This window comes from Rhamphochromis sp. 'chilingali' (assembly GCF_963969265.1).
Source record: "Rhamphochromis sp. 'chilingali' genome assembly, chromosome: 1".
NCBI classification, from domain to species: Eukaryota; Metazoa; Chordata; class Actinopteri; order Cichliformes; family Cichlidae; genus Rhamphochromis; species Rhamphochromis sp. 'chilingali'.
This window is the reverse complement of record NC_137929.1, coordinates 28851145-28867351: the sequence shown is the minus strand read 5'-3', so window position 1 is coordinate 28867351 and position 16207 is coordinate 28851145. Positions and strand designations below refer to the sequence as shown.

Genomic DNA, 16207 nt, shown 5'->3' with positions numbered 1-16207 from the left:
TCACTGAATCCAGGCACGGCACCCATAAGCCCGAGCACAGCGCCATGATTACACACCAGAGAAATGGCAGCGTGCTGTACATCAAACTGTAGCCATTTAGTCTCAGTAACTCCATGATATAGCTCGCATATAAACTAGAAATAAATTCCCCTTCAGCATTTGACAGCAGCTATTCAAACACTTAGCCCTCATGCTCTGCAGTCGTATCCCTTTGCCAGAATCAATTGTGCTGGCAACCATTGCCAAGCTGGAATTTTATCTCTCAGCTGGAAAAAAAAAGAGAGGAGGGGTGGAAGGGGGAACAGAGCATGGAGATATGCTGTTTATCAGTCACACCACTAATTTTCTCTCCCATCTCCCCCAGTTCCCTCTTTTTGAAAGTGAGCTTGGTAATAATCTACAAGACCTTGAGCGCCTCGTGCACACCGTCAGCCATGACACATCCCAATTTCTTTTTTTTTTTTAAGTGTTATTTTTCTTTCTTTGGTCGATCCCTGACCTTTTGAGCACCTCCCACATTTAATTAGTACTAAACTAAAAAGCTGCTCAGCACCCCTCCTCACTCTCCTTCCTCTTCTCTTGTCCTCGTGACTCTTTTTTTTTTGGTGGCTCCATGGGAAATATACCGCATTCACGCCGTGATTGAATATCGGCGGTGAAGAAGGGGTTTTTGTAACGGCGTGGAAAATTACAAGGGTTTAAGTGTCAGACACATATGCCTGCCAAATGTAATCAGTGTGTAATAAATGTTTGCCCTTTACACTATAAAAGCAATGGCAGGACTGAATTAGTTCAGCTCAAGGCTGCACATCATTGCGTTGCCGTAGCTCTGATTAAAATTATTTCCCCGACAACAAGACCTGCTGTCTTCACCAGTTCCCTTTCTTGAAACTTCTCCCAAAATGACATTAACCTTTGTTTTTTATCATAATTGCTTTCATGATGACATGAACATACCGTAATCTAACATGCTTTTCCTTGTTGTGTTGTTGTCCTGCAGCTCTTGAACTCTTTGGAAGTTTGCTTGAGTGCTGAAAGGTAAGCTGCTAAAGTCCATTCACATGCAAGACTCATTGAATAAATAACAAAAATAGGCTCATTTCATTTTAAATTCAGTTTCCTTCTCTGCTCATTCCTAGAACTGTGCTAACGTTGGTTTCAGTGGAAGCACAGAGGTTAGAGAGCAAAAGGCCTCTCGCTCTTTTCTCCCCGCTGTTTAATTAGCGTGGTTTGAAAAATCAGGGTGCCGCTTATGCAATCGCAAATCCTGCCCAGCCAACAAAAAAACATTAAAAACTTGTTTTTAACCACGTCTGGCAGAGATAAATGGCACGCCTCGCCCGTCTTCTCTGCTACCCGTGCAATATTGCATTGTGGGAAGACATGTGGAGTGGCAGAAATCTAAGTGGGCATGTGGGTCGTTCGATAATGACAAATCTATGTGGGCATTTTCTGTTTTGTTTGCAAAAAGAACTAGAAGTGCTTGTCTTTGCATTGTGTGCATGCTTTGATATGTTGACAAGACTCAGTGAGTGCACTGTGCACAGGTAAAAATACACTTCTCTTATTAACCTCAACCACATAGCTGCGCTGCATTAAAAAGAAGGAGCGAATATTTCCTAATTGAAATGCTCTATTCATTTGCTCTGGCTCGCCCGGATGAGATTCTAGGGCTTGGTTAGTTCAATAGATGGGAAAGACTCGGAGAATGATGTATTACATTCTGCTGCTTGATGAGAGAATGCCGAAGATTTCATTAAATGAAGGATTTTTGGGTGGCTGCAAGAAGAGTGGCACAATCGTTAAACAACCTCTTCATCCATGAAAGGCACGATGAATAGATATGTTCCACTAAAATACAGTATGGAAAATACATGCAGTACTGTGCACAAGTCTTGAGCCACCCCTCATTTCTTTTTATTCGGCTATCAAAATGAGAAATAGGTGCAATCGGTGAAATGGTAATACAGTATATAAGGCAAAAGCAGAGTTTGTGCTATTCTAACGAGCTTGAAAGTCACTATTTGGTTTGACCACCTCTCTTACTCAAGCTTTCTTCTAATATCCTTTGGTAGCCTTCAGGAATAGTTCTCCGGGCTTCTTGAAAGACTTTCAAAGCTCTTCTTTGGATGCTGTCTGCCTTTTCTGTTTTCTGCTAAGCCCTATTTAAGCCTATTTGCCACATAAGAACTCGAAAAACGTATCCGTGCCTTCATCACTTCTAGACTGGACTATTGCAACTCTCTCTGCAATTAGTCCAAAATGCAGCAGCACGTCTCTTAACTGGCACCAGAAGGCATAAGCACATCACCCCTGTCCCCACTAACTTACACTAGCTTCCTGTCAAATATCGCATTGATTTCAAAATCCTTCTGCTCACTTTTAAAATTCTAAGTAATCTGGCCCCTAGCTACTTAACTGATCTCCTTGATCTGTGCAACCCAACGATAGCACTGAGATCCTCCAGCCAACTGCTCCTAATCCAACGAAGGTCTGGTTTAAAAACCAGAGGTGACCGTGCTTTGGCCATTGCTTCCACTCTGGAATAATCTCCCAGTCGACATCGGAATCAATTCAGTCTTTCAAATCACACTTAAAAAATACCTGTTCAACTTAGCTTTTGAAGCAAATTAGTTTGACTTTCATTCGGCCTACACTACACCATGTAAATGTAATTTTAATTATAATTGTACTATTATTATACCGTATTGCGGTTTTATTGTGAAGCACTTTGATGTACGCCAGTCTTTTAAATGTGCTATAGAAATAAACTTTGACTTGACTTGAAGATGATCCCACACTGTTGAGGTCTGGACTTAGAGGAGGCCAATCCACGACTGATCGGACAGTTTCCAGTTTCCTCAAAAGACACAACATACACCATGTCGAGATAGCCCAAGTTTTCAGTTAATAGCTCTTTGCAAATTGAGTTGTTGGCGCAAAAATACTTACCTTCAGAAAGTCTGGCCCCTTGGAAGCAAAGTTTGAGGGGTGATTCATCTTATTCAAGCACTACTTATCCAGGCAGCAAGCATTATTGTGACTCGCAGTGTGAAAGGTTATGTTTCAAGCTTAAATCACAAAGTCGGGTTGGAACAAAGATCGGAGACTCCACAGATCTGTCCAGTGTGCCGAGGTAAAAATATTTTTAGATAGAGATTGCTCTCAATTGCCACTGGTGAAATTACCAGATAGAGGTTAAACACGATGTTAACATGAATTACCTGCAAGCAAATACAGCATCCATAAAAGTTTGAACTGATTAGGCTGAACGTAATCAAAGCATCTAGCCCAAACAGGGAAATGCACTGTAGGTCTGCGAGCCATTAAGATGACCTAATGCAGTTTAATACAAGAGTTTTCCATCCTTGAGGATAAACAGTAAGATGAGATCATTTTTTATTTTCTCTGTAACAATACACAGTAATGAAGTAATCAAGCATTGTCAGAAAGTACTGTATTTTTATTTATCTCAATCAAATAATGTTTAAAGGGATTTTTCCCACTATATTACACAAACTCTACATTTAATATGCATCCATACTTACAATAGTTAATAAACAAAAAAAACAATACTGAAATCAGCCTTAGTTTAAATCTTAAAGTTTGAAACTTAATGCCACTAGGATCTCAAACTCTTTTATAACATGCAGGGAAAAAAGCACACACTTCACTTATAGGATACTTTAGCAGTAATTACTGGAGCCCTTTGTTGCTGTGTCGTGTTTCACTGGATCATAGTAAGGGAGCAGTTTGTAGCAGTGGGGGCATAATTAGTGATAGGCTTTGGACATGTCATACTCTGTTAGTCAGCCTCGCTTTAATTCCTTTGTCTCCTCTCTGCTCCGAGAGTTTATTCAGGTTGTGTGCCTTTACACAGGCATCACAGTGCATGAGCATGCTTAATGTATCTAGTAAAGGTTTGTTTTGCCTTATATAAGTCCTGGCCACATTTTTAGGTACACCTGTTCAACAGCTTGTCAGTGCAAATATCTAATCAAACAGTCACATGTTAGCAACTCAGTGTATTTAGACATGTGGCCATGGTTTAGATCAGGGGTGTCCAACTCGAGGCCTCAAGGACCGGTGTCCTGCAGGGTATAGATGTGTTTTTGATCCAACACAGCTGATTTAAATGGCTAAATGATCTCCTCAACATGTCTTGAAGTTCTCCAGAGGCCTGGTAATAAATTAATCATTTGATTCAGGTGTGTTGACCCAGGGTGCGATCTAAAAGGACATTGGCCTTTGAGGCCTGGAGTTGGACACCCCTGGTCTAGATAACCTGCTGAAGTTCAAACTGAGCATGAGAATGAGAGATGTAAGGTGATTTAAGTGACTTTGAATGTGCCATGGATGTTGGTGCCAGATGGGGTAGTCTGAGTGTTTCACAAACATCTCTAGGGTTTTAAAAAAGTGTCTTGATGATGATGTAGAAATAAATACGTGTTGCAACCACGGTATGCAGAAGAGCATCTTGTGATGGAATCCTATAGAGCAACATACTCTTATGTTGAAAGGGCTAAAACAGGAAATAGTTCCTGAAGGTGGGGCGCTACAGAGTTGTTGTCTGGAGTGAGTAATAAGAGTTTTGCTGTTCGGCAATAAAGCCAACTTGGTGTTGAATCTGCCATCACAGAAGACCACACCAGGTAGCCACTCATGTCATCTAAGATAAGGAGCCGAGGATCAAATTTGCACAGGCTTACCTTAACTGGACAATAAAAGATTGACTCCTCAGATCAGGCAACGTTTTTCCAGAGTTTCTGCTACAACAGTTGGATGGTAGGATCAGAATTTGATGTAAACAACGTGAAAGCTTGGATCCATCTTGCCTTGTGGCAACAGTTCAGGCTGGTGGTGGTGGTGTAATGATGTTGGGGATATTTGCTTGGCACACTTTGGCCCCCTTTTTAGTACCACTTGAGCAGTGTTTAAATTCTACAGCCGACCTGATTATCGTTGCTGACCGTGTTCTTGCCTTTATGATCACTACTTCCAGCTGGACAATGTGCCATTTCACAAAGCTCTAATAATCTCAAAGTGGTTTCTTGAACATGACAGCGACTGTTCTCAAACGGCCTCCGCAGTCACAAGATCTCAATCCAAATAGAGCATTTTGGGATGTAGTGGCACAGGAGATTCACATCATGGATATACGGCCAATAAATCTGCAGCAAATGTGTGATGCTATCATGTTAATATGGACCAAAAAATCTCTGAGGAATGTTTCCAGCACCTTGTTGAATCTGTCTCCCAAATAATTAAACGAGCTTTGAAAGCAAAACCAGCACTAGGGCGGTCTAATATTGTGGCTGGCGAGTGTATTGTGTTGTCAGTTCAGAAAATAGAATTTATCTGTATGAACATTTGCTAATATATGCTCATGTTTGTCTTTCTTGTGTCTGCGCCTGTCTGTACTAATATACCTGTGCAAGTGCCCCTTTGATTTCCAGCTGAACAAAAGAAAAACAAATCATTCAATTCTAGCCAAGTCCTACAAGCTAGAAAGGCTTCAGTATTCAGCTGGCTCATGAAGCTCACTTTGTCTATAATTAGAGGAAACGTTTTGGGGCTTTTCATTTTCCTTTTTAAGTAGATCCCAGTAGCAATGAAATGCATAAAAAAATGATATTGCATGATGCCAAAAGGTAGACTGGTGATTACAGTCAAAGGCCATTTTTTTTGGGCATGTGTCTATGCGTGGAGTTTGCAGAGTGGTTTCTCAACCTAGGCTAATGATGTGAGGGGTGGATGAAAGCTGCTTTGAGGATACAGTATACGGCTGGGAGGAAAAGCTTTTCCTTCACTCCCTTCCATTGCCTTTTCTCCAATTTTCCCTTTCTCCTTCATCCCCCTCCTTCATTTCCCTTCTTTCTGCCCTGTTTCATTCTCCTGCCACTCTACCCTTCCTATCTCTTCTCGCCTGCCTCTCCCCTCCCTCTGTTGTTTCCCTATCCAATTTTCCCCATACATCCAGTCCACTCTCTGTGTAGCCTCTTTCCCCTGCCACAGCTGTCTTCATACCTGCACTCATCTGTAACTGCTCTGCTCTGTGTGCTCCCTCTTTGGCTCTTTTTTTCCCACCATTAATTCCTGACCCCACTTTCCCCCATATGATGTTGGCAGCAGTTAAGGACACTGTTCGCAAATTGATGATTAGACACATTTTCAGGAAGTGAAGATTACACAGTTCCATAATGGGTTTGGGTTTGTTTTTGTTTTTTTTCCTGTTGCAAAAATTCACTTTGCACTTTGTGTAGTTAGTGTGGGATTGTTGCTTTAAACCTACAAGTCATTTTAAGATGTAGATTTATAAATGTGGAACATGGGGTGCAGGTGCATGCCCAGAGCCATTTTAAGGAATGCTCCTGAAGCTGTAACACATGGCACCTATGCAAAATTACAATCCACGTGCTTCTGTTCCTTCATCACGCTATATTAGCTTTACAGACGGAAAGAGAGGGGAAAAAAGCAGCGTCCCTCGAGGTGAACCTTAAACTTCCAAGGTGAGAGAACATACAGATTTTTACTCTCTGCTCTGGTTAACTGAAATGAATTACTCGGATAACTGTGTTAGGTGATGAAGAAGTAAATGCACTTAAACGAATTAGTTTTGGTGCATTGCGGCACGTGTGTATTCTTATTGAACAAATCTGGGTTTAAAGCACCTGGAATTCATGCGTAGCTATACTGATATTATTGTTTAGCACAAATGTCATGTAAAAAAAAAAAAAGATTGCATTGGTATTACTCTAGACCTTTATACTTTTCCATTAACCATCATCACAAGGCAGGCTTGTGGCTTATTCAGACTACAGATACACATCAAAGTCCAGTGTTTGCACAAAGCTTTCTTGTTGCCGACTATCTTAAGTAGGACTAATTTTCTCTGTATTCGGGGTAAATTAGGAATGCTTTCAAACTAACAAATATGGCTGACTGAGATAAAGCTCCACGCTGCCAGGCTGGGCTCACTCCAGAGGAAGGAAAAAGCAAACATGTCTGAAAGAAACATTTAGAAGTACATTTTAAATTCACTATTTAGCAAAAAAAAAAAAAAACATGGCAAACCAAAATATGCCTTTTTATTCAGGTGTCTATGGCAAATGACAAATTATGCTTCTTGCTCCCTCTTTGTGTTAGTCGTAGACAGGTGTCTTTGATCCTTAACACTGAACAACAGCAAAAAGCACTTAGGGTACAAAGTAAGAAGTTTCCCTTTTAAATTGCAGGAAAGTACAGGCAGATGCATTTGCTACATTTTAACAGTATTTTCTTTTCAGTCTGCCCACTGCAACAACAGTTTCTACTGTCAGTTATTTGTTTGCCGCGTTGTTTTGCTGTTCCTGCTGTAATTTTCATAAATGGTTTATTATTGTAAAAATGCATGTGCACGTCTTTGCTCATGCACAATACACGTTAAGTTTGTTTTCATGTCTGTTATCGCGTCATAGTTCATGTTGAACTATGACGCGATAACAGCTGATCACTCTTAATTCATTATCCCATAAAAATTTATAGTAGCTTGGCGTCAGTATTATTTCCTCAAAGACATCAGAATTTACATTACTGTGCACTGTATTCACAAAGAAGTGTCTTTTACTGTTTACAATTCCCAGTATTTTTACAGTAGTGGTTTTTTAGTGTAGTAGTAGTAATCGGAGATGGGAAGTAACGCGTAATCCGATTACTATTGTTTTCAAGTAACGAGTTACTATTGCAAAAAAGGATTTAGATTACTGTTACTTTCCCTTAAACATGCTGCGTTACTGTGTTACTAAACCGTGATTTTAGTAACGCACGTCATTACGACCTCCGTGGCAGCAACAGACATGTGTGGATCAACAGTGGATAATATGGAGCGCGGGAGAGAGTACGACCATGCAGCGTTTAAAGCTTGGAAGTATTCACATTACTTTGAGTTTGATTCTGTAAAAAGTGACAAAAACATTAGCGTCCGCTGTACACTCTGCGTGGGAAGAAAACTTCCTTCTGCAGTGAAAAATTAAGCTTCAAATCTGAGCAAGCACGGGAATGACCTCTGCGGCACCGGGCAAACCTCCCCCGGCCCCACTTCTGCTAAACAGATGACAATAGATTTAAGAGCGACAGGACTTAGTGCCGCAGAATCTTTGATTGTATTTATCTTTTGCTGCGTTTTACTTGCATCTATTTGAAAGAGTGAGTGTAAACACAAACTTATTTTATTTTATGTGCTGGAATATGCTGAAAATAGGTTTAAATGTTAAACAAATTTCTTCCAGTCAGAGAATGTTGCATATAATTTAATTTTTGCTTGATGCAACGTGCATAAAGTTAAAAGATTAAAACTAATTTAAAACTAATGATTACATTTTATATGATGCATTATGCAGAAAAAATAGAATGGGGTGAAAGGTCTATTGCTTTATTACCTATTCAGGTTGTGTATCCTTTTTTTAAAAAGTAACTAAGTAATAAAGTAACTAATTACTTTTGAAAATAAGTAATTAGTAAAGTAATGGGATTACCTTTTTCAGAGCTAATTAGTAATTAGTAACTAATTACTTTTTTCAAGTAACTTGACCAACACTGGTAGTAATAATAATAATAATAGTAGTAGTTAGTTGCTACATTTTGAAAGGTGGAGTATGTATTTATGCTAACACATTACACTCTGTGATGCTAACAGTTATTGCAAATATTAAAAAAAAAAAACTGAACCAGTAAGTATTTAAAATGTTTTAATTTTTCTAATTCCTATGAGATATTTCATCAGACTCACAGCTTAAATGTGTGTTCTGTATCTTATTCTGCATTCATGGAAAATGTTGTAAACCCCCACCACCACCGGCTTCATTTGCTTGATTGTAATTCACTGTCTACTATTTGAGAAGTCGAGGCAGCTTTCTATTGATTTTATTTAGAAGGCTTCTTTCTACCCTTTATATTATATATTTTATTTCTATAATTCACCATGCATAGGAGAGCAATTGGTTCGAAGTGCATGCATGAATCAATGTTTCCCTGGAACTAGCTCTGTTGACTGCATGCAGTTCAATACCTCCTATTTATGTTTTAATTACGATGATCTACTAAGTGTAGGGAGCTCTGGCCTGCTCTCACAATCAGCAGCAACAAGCCCGGTAGAGTATGTCATATTTTATTCAATTCTATACATACATGTGTCTGCACAGAGGATGGTGATCTGTAGTGATCCGCTTTCACTGGCATGGTTACAGCTGATGTACACAATAGGAATTTGGTAGAAAACGCTGAACACATGACTGACTTTTAGGAAGCTACACGGGAAATAAGCAGTGGCTCATTTTATTTGCGTCGTTCAGTTTTGGAGGTTTTTCATGCTCAGTTCTGATGCTCTTCGTTGGCAGTGTAGCTCCATACTGGGCTTTAAACCCCACCGTGTTTGTTCTGTACTGCTTTTGTTTGGCACACAACAGTATATCATTTAATCAGTCGCCATTAGAAGTGATTGCTTAACTCAGTATGCCATATAAGTGGATTCTGGCAAGCCTTGAAGCCATAAATTTTATTGACTCGAGTAATTAGGAGAGATCAATAAAAGGCAGTTTCTTTCACAGTCTTGCTTTCCCGGGACTGCATTCGTTGGTGCGCTTCTCTGTTTCCTGGTTCCACTGCAAAACGCGATGACAAAGAACTGCTTTAAAAAGCTGAACCAGAAGGTTTATGATGTATTTTATGAACATAGGTATCTCAGTGCAACAACCTTTTACAGTGTCAGCCTGAAGTCAGGAAGAAATATGATTCTATTCTAAAGAGAAAGAAACCACCAGGGCTCCACTTTTCCAACTTCTTTGCAATTTGTTGCCGTTGTTTTATCTGGTGCCGTTTGCAGATGCTCCACCAGTAATACCTATTATGATACAGTAGAGAAACGGCCCCATAGTGTGTTCCTGTCAAGTCTCTTAAGTTGATAGCTGTGTCTTTGCACACTGCGGGAAGAATCCCTTTCTGTCAAACAACAGCTGGTGAAGACAACATGATGCGGAGGCCACGGACGAGTGAGCCATCAAACCTCCGTCTCTGACAGCATTTTGGCAAGCCGTGTTTCATAAGAGTCTGTCTCTCTCCGCTCTGCTTTTGTGCTGCATGAAGCAATAATAATTGTGCTGTGTTCTCACTTGAATGGTAGACGTATCCCCCGTGCGGCAAAAACAGTCAAAAACGGGAAGTTTGGAGGGATGTACGAAGGAAGACCCACGAATTAGCATGAATGAAATGAATCACACTTCTCCAGGGAGTATGATTCATTAGCTGGAAAATGTTCAGAGGAGGCACTGGTGGCAACCAATAAAACTAATATAACTTGTCCTTTATGAGCCTGAGCAGCTATGAAATGCGAGATTACACTACAGATGAAGCAAGTCTTTTGCTGACAGGGTTCAAAGAAAAATTCTTGCAAGGAATGGATCTACAAGCTGTTCAAGTGAGCTGCGTGAATTAAAAAATCCATGTAGGAAAGGCCACGAAACCATTTCTTTAAATCATTGTGTTTCATCCAAGCACTAAAGCATTTTCCATCAATATGCTACACCTACGTTTTCCTGCAAACTGTTATTGAATCAAGCCACAACAACCTTATCCTCAGCTCCATCAGGGCCCGCTTTCAGTCCAAACCAAGCCCCTATTCTCCTTTCCTTGATCCCCTCTGAAAAGCAAAGTGATTAGAAGTAGACTTAAAGTTGACTATAGCAAAAGAAACCCCTAAAAAAAAACAACCCTCCCACCCTAAAGCTCCACCCATTCCCAACAGGACCTTCCTGAATCCCCAAAGCCTTGGGCATTTTATCAGCATCAAGGGATCAGGCAGTCTCTCCCACTCTCTTCAAACGGGTAGCCCGGTGTGTTCCGTGGCCTTGTGTGTAATCTCTTTGGCTGTCGACAGATCTCGCAAAGGGGTCAGCTGTGATAACAGGATCACTCAGGTGGAGACGCGGGCGGGGGGAGGAGACCGCTAAAGAAAGGGACAGAAGCTAAAAGGAGAAAAATGCAGGAAAGTGCAAGGTGAGCTCCCTCTCGCTCAGCAGGGCTGGTTCTTCTAATGAGAAAGAATACCTTCTTTTTGTACAAAAGATGCAAAGAAATGAGACGTGCATGGACGTGCATGAGCACAAAAGAACAACAGCAAAGTTAAAACGAGCGAATGACCGAGGCAAAATCACTCAACGCTCAAGTCATGAGAAACTCATCTTTTTTGAGACGTTTGCTAATTTTAGACATTGTATAGACAAAACAGCACGATCCCGGACAGAATAATAACAATCAACAGATTAATCAATAATGGCAATAATAGTACTAATTATACAGCTGCAGCAGAATGAGCAGCCGGCTTTAGAGCTAAATGCAGCACAATAAGCTTTTGCTGAAAGAAATACAATCATGTCCAAGCTATTATAGTGGAAATAATAGAAAATCCAATATTTGGTTACAAACTGAGCCCTATTTGACATGGCTGGATGCCTGACAGAGCAGTGAGGCGCCCTGACAAGGCTGTTTTGCCCTGTCTTGCCCAGTCTGCCTCTTGCTAACACTCTGACCTGGCATCTTATTAAAACTGCTATTACACATGGACTGGGGGGGGAAATAGGAGCAGCGGTGGACATAAATAGTGGAAAAAAATGGAAAGGTGAAAGTTCGCGGAAAACTCGGGAGCCTCGGTATCAATTTTACGCTTGGGCATCCAGCTGATATCAAGCAACAGAGACACATTACTTGTGCCCCATCACACATTCAAGCATATACACAAAGAAATGTATGCATGCAGACGCACAACATCCACAGACTCGCCCTTTTCTCCCCACAACCCCCCGTTTTTTTTGACTCTCTCTGACACACACATGCTGAGAAGCAGCATGGTAGGCAGTGACACAAAGCTAATGCCTTGTCACACAGGCTGTCAGCAGATTAGCCAGTGGATTACACCCCAGCCATTAGATGTGCACAGAGCGAAAGGCCACAAACATGGTAGCAAGAGAGTAGAAGAGGAAGAGAGTGAGGCAGAGTGTGAGGCTGGCAATGAAAAGGCATAGTCTGGAGTAAGGCACGGGAACAGTTAATAGAGGACAATTTAAACTTAAAAGAAGAGGAGGGAAAATAAATGGCGACCGCAGAAAGCAACAAGTCACACGTAGTAGATTTTGAATGGGGAAGATGTAAGGATAAGAAGAAAAGCGATTGTCAAGAGAATTTGTTGCCAGAGCAATGGTAACAAGATAATCACAGAGACAGGACAGGCAAAAAAAAGTAATAACAATGGTAAAGCGAGAGTCGCGGAGAAAAACAGAAAAGAGAGAAAGGGGTGGGAAAGGATCCAAGAGCACATGAGAGTCCAGAGAAGAGGGAGGGTTGTGTAGTGTACAGGTAGGGGGGGGAATGAAAAGGAGTGGAGGTGATGAGAGACATGAGAGGGGAGAGAAAAGGACGCTTGAAAAACAGAAAAGGAAGGGGAGGGGAGATGGAAATGACAGAAGCAGGAGTGGAGATTAGAGGGGAGAGATGGGATGTGAAGCATCAGAGGACAGGGTTGAGAATTCTCTGCAGTATATTAAAAACAATGCAGCATGCAGCAGACGAGCAAAGGCAGATGATAAGAAGTGGAAGATGGACCGTAATGTAAAGGATTAGTGAAAAAAAAAACATTTTAAAGCTGATTTCGCACATTTTTCACCCACAGTAGCCACAGGAATTCTAATATTATTACAGCCAGGGTTTGGCGTGTTTGGCGCTACACGTAGCTTACTCAAATGTCAATTTAAAGAGACAAACATACCCTGCTGCTAACATCTGTCACAATCTGCTCATTTCAAAGAGAATCATCTCGATTACCTTTGTCACTGAAGACGTTTTGTCACAATAGTCTAAAAGCTGATTTGTATTTAGATCATCACTGTACCGTACACCTGTCCCTTTCACTCCACGAAGATTCAAATTTGAGCAGAAAAAATGTTGCATATATTTAATATTTCTCTCTTTCATTAAAAGAAAGACAGAAATTTTGGGACGGGATCGATAGGACGGTACATTGGGCATACCCCGGCTGGTAGCAGCCCCCTTTTCTTCCCACAGATTATGTGTGTTTCATTCTGTTTAGTTTGTTTCTTTTGCCTTCTTTTTTCTTATTTTTGTTTGTATGTACTATAAATTTGGAAAAAGTACAAAATAAAAAGTATTAGAAAAAAAAGAAAGACAGAAATTACAATTTGTTTTAAGGCTACATTAACTGAAGGAGGCAAGGCTGTCTACAAAAATCTCTGTGTCTGAGTATCTGTGTACTTCCACTTTCAGGCTAATAACTGCATTAATTTTGGGGGGATTCGACTAGAATAGGTTAACATGCTTTAATTTTCAAATCACATTATTCTTCCCCTGCTATGCATTACTCTATCTTTCCTAGAATCACTAGCTTTCAAATTACATAGTATGTATTGGTGTTAGAGGCTGATATGAGGTGTTCACCAATATATCAGTATCAGCATTTGTAAAAGCCAACAAATAAAAATGGGGGGAAAAAAGGAAAGAAAGAAGAGAAACACCCTTCAACCATGTCATGGTGTTGATGTTGCATAGTTTGTACACTAGAGGGCGCCCTGCAACTTCCCTGTTGAAGTTGTGGTTTGTTTTTGGGTTTTTTTCGTTGTCTTTTGTTGCTACTTTTGCGGGAACAGTGGGTTGCTCCAACTGTTTTTTTTTTATGGTCTTCCTTTTTTATATTTTAACGACATAACTAGCTACACATAGCAAATGTTTGAAATCTGTTTATGCTTTATGTGTCTGTAAGAAAACAAAATATCAGCCAATATATCGGATTTTTAAATCGCCGAAAGTATCGGCATCGGTCTTGAAAATCTTATATCAGTCAAGCTCTAATTAGCGCACTTGCTGGACAAGTTTCACCCAGATGTGCTGCACGGTTCTCTGGCCTTAGCAGCATAAGTAATTTGGATGTACTGATGAAACAATCCCAAGCTTCATTTAGTAGTCCATTTAGCAAATGACAAAATTACATTTTTTTTAAATATTAATTGCAATTTTATCTCTAATTTTAATGATACTAACTATCTGCTGCTGTAGATAATGGGATGTGATTTAAAAAAGACTGTATTGTTAGGTTCTGTTCATCTCTCCCTCTCTCCTCTGTTTTTTTCTTTTCTTTTTTCTAACCAGTCTCTGATTCCTCGTGGAGAGGTGTCAGGCCTCCTCAGTTGGTGATTCATTTTACAATAATCTACTTCACTGCCCCTACTGCCACCGCTACCTAAAGCCCCCCCCCCCACCACAAAACCACTTTGCAAATGTAATGACACATAATTGTCTGTTGGATTTGCCTGCTAGGGGCTTCGTTCTGAGCCGGTATTTGTACAAGAATGAAAAGAGGGAGATGTCAAGTTAACAGGGGCTAATATGAAATTCTGATATCCATTAGGACCGGATATTGCATTCAGAATAGCCATAAGAAGGATGCCATACTGTGCTAACACACAAGTCATGTGTTTATGTGCGCTTTGAGTTTCTAGTAGCATATAGACCAGTTGGTGATAGACTAAGGAGTGGTTTAAATGTTTCCGAGCTTGCATGTGTGTCAGCGTGTACATGCATAATGTATGTGCATGCATGCATGCATACAGGAGGATATATTTGCGTGTGTGTGTATTTGACAGCGAGTCTGATGTCATTCAGGACGCTTTAGCAGGTTGAGTGATCCGAACGTGTGCTGCGGAATGAGTTGCGACTCCGAGTGCCGGAGGGAGATGAGAGGGAAACTAAATGTGTGAATCCCCACAGGATATTTAGACTGTTTATTATGATAAGCTCCTGTGTGCGCGCATCCTCTATATAAACATGAATAAATACACACATAAACTTGTGAAGTAAGAATGAAAGAGAAAGATGAAAATGCAAACGGGGAAGCGGAGAGGAAAAAAAATGATGAGGAGACAAAGGAAAGAGGAAAAAAGAGTTAGGAGACGCGTCGAGCAGCGATCAGCTCGTAGTTCACAGCCTTTAAAAACTAATTCCACACTGAGCTATCCATAGCTATCTCATATGGGAGCCATTCCACCTTTTAAACCAGCTCTCACTTAAAGCAGGCCCAGATGTAAGTCAAGGGGCTGCTTTGGATTAGCCAGCGAGAAAAACTCATTTCCTTTGCCATTTTACGAGCATTTAATTTGAAACAATTAAGATATTACGGTGCTGCGAATTCACTACACAGAGTGACAGCTGGGAGCAATCCCATAAACCCCTGAACCAGTGAATGAGCCACCTTGTGACTCTTTTCTTTTTTCTTCTTCTTTTTGCTCCACTCTCCTCCTCCTCCTTTTCCTCCATCTCCTCTGATGTTTCATCGAAGTCTTTGGCTCAAGGCTCTGTTCACTGTTCAGGTGAATGTACTACCTTTGCTTCAGCTGACATCTAAACGCTGCCGCCAATTAATTTAATTTAGCGGCTCGTAAATGCACCAGTTGGCTGATGAAAGAATAGCCTAATTTCCAGAGTCTAAAGGGAGGAAGAGAGTACCGAGGATGTTTACCTTCTGGACGGCTTTTTATTCATCTCGGCTTTTGTTGCATTATTGAAGTTTTAGCACAGGCTGCCTCACTCATCTTTGGAGAAGTACATGAGAACGGTGCTAACTACAGGGGGCAGCAAATGGTAAGCTGAGATTCCGATAGCTGTCAGTGTGGTCGTCATCATGAAACTGTTTTCTTTCTTTCTTTTCTTGCATACTGCTGGACATTTTTGAATTGGGGCACTTGTTTGACGTCATGCAGCTGTTTATTTCCTGGACTTTGATAACACACATATTGATCACCCTCCATGTCCTATCTGTCCTACACTTAAATAACTCTGCCACTCCCCGGCTTCAGATTCACGCGAGCTTTGTCAGCTTTCACCCATCAATTCACCTCCTCCTCCTCCTGCCTCCCACATTGGCATAGAAGGGCATCGGAGGTGTGAAATTGATGAAGGTGTGCTTGTGAAAATGTCAGTGGGGGATCACTGGCCAAAGAGAGAGTGAGGGAGAGTATATTTTTTGAAGGGGGAGTAGAGGGAGTGACGGATAGGAGTGGCAGACACTCCTTTTCATGAACACTGGACTGTAAAATGGAGGACCCAGTGCAAACAATGGCCATGATCAATCGGCTATGGTGAGAGGCTCCTCGTAAATGCCCACATGTGCTAA

The 16207-nt window shown here is 40.8% G+C and overlaps 1 protein-coding gene across 2 annotated transcripts in view; it reads left to right on the top strand.

Moving 5' to 3' along the window:
• The window catches only part of LOC308402910 (receptor-type tyrosine-protein phosphatase delta-like), a 421888-nt gene that overhangs the window by 255663 nt on the left and 150018 nt on the right, over positions 1–16207 (top strand). For both annotated transcript variants that reach the window (XM_080892054.1, XM_080892053.1), the window contains exon 9: positions 1001–1038. The gene's annotated coding sequence lies outside the window, so the exon portion shown is untranslated. The remainder of the gene's footprint in view (positions 1–1000; positions 1039–16207) is intronic.